This window comes from Hipposideros armiger, unplaced genomic scaffold, assembly GCF_001890085.2.
Source record: "Hipposideros armiger isolate ML-2016 unplaced genomic scaffold, ASM189008v1 scaffold_978, whole genome shotgun sequence".
Lineage (NCBI taxonomy): Eukaryota > Metazoa > Chordata > Mammalia > Chiroptera > Hipposideridae > Hipposideros > Hipposideros armiger.
The window spans coordinates 465,641-466,806 of record NW_017732328.1 but is presented as its reverse complement, the minus strand read 5'-3'; the positions used below and the strand labels follow the sequence as shown (position 1 = coordinate 466,806).

The 1,166-nt window shown below is 37.7% G+C and overlaps 1 non-coding gene across 1 annotated transcript; it reads left to right on the top strand.

Moving 5' to 3' along the window:
* Nucleotides 1-303: 303 nt before the first annotated feature.
* On the top strand, nt 304-377 carry TRNAI-GAU (transfer RNA isoleucine (anticodon GAU)). Its single transcript has one exon. It is a non-coding gene; the product is annotated as a tRNA-Ile (tRNA).
* Nucleotides 378-1,166: the final 789 nt, after the last annotated feature.

Here is a 1,166-nt window from a genome sequence, read left to right as displayed (position 1 = left end):
CTGTTTTTGAACCATTTTCCTTCTTTTTTTTTTTTAAAAATATTTCTCTTCATTATTTATACACATTGAAAAAACTTGTCTGAGATGTCTTACTGCCACAGAATATGCTTATGATGATGAAGAATATCATCATGATATTTACATGCCACTTGCAATTTTCGAAGCAGTTTTACCAAATTATCTCATATGACTCCTGTTCACTCATGTACAGTTCCAGTAAAAATGTACTGGGGTTGTAATATGCCTGCCCTTAAGGATCTCAAGTTAGTAGGGAAGACAGAGGTTAAAAGATAATTAAAGGGTGGCCGGTTAGCTCAGTTGGTTAGAACGTGGTGCTGATAACACCAAGGTTGCCGGTTCGATCCCTGCATGGGCCACTGTGAGCTGTGCCCTCCTTAAAAAAAAAAAAAGATAATTAAAATATAGTGTGATGAGTGCTGTTAACACTGAATTTTTCTTAACAACAAACACAAGTGTCCTCTTATCCAGCAAGGAGTAGGAAAACACACAGGTTTCTTTGAGCAGACTGTATTTGGATTGAAACTTGAAATGGGACTAGGTTTTACTTAGGGGAAGTTACAGGGGAAACATCTCGGGCAGGAACAGAACCAGGCAAAGGCATGGGTGCAAGAAGACATGCAGGATAGAAGAATCATTAAGAGTGTAGACCCTGGAGCCAGGAAGCACAGGTGTATAACCTTGTGTTGGCTTCTTACTAGTTGTCCCATTTTGCTAAAGTGACTTACCTCTCTGTGATACGGTTGCCTCATGTATAAAATAGAGACAGTAGTAGTGTATGCCGCCTAGGATGGTTATAAGTATTTAATGAATCAATGTGTGGACAACACTTAGAAATGATGTGGTACATAGTAAGCACTCAGGGAAAGTCATTAACATGTCTGGGGAAAGAGGCGAAGTTACAGTCGTGAAGAAACATGAAACTCCCTGCAGGACAGATTTGTTTTCTCCATTTAACACATAAACTGTGTCAAAAAATAAGTAATTTCTAATATTTAGGGAATCCTTTCTTCTCTTTGATATTCTTTACTGCTTTCATTCCTATTGCAGATTACCATTTTATTAAAACATAACACAATAAACTTCTTTGTAACCTAATTTCCTAAGAGGAAACTCCTAGCTAAATAGCACTGTAGTTGCATAGTCAC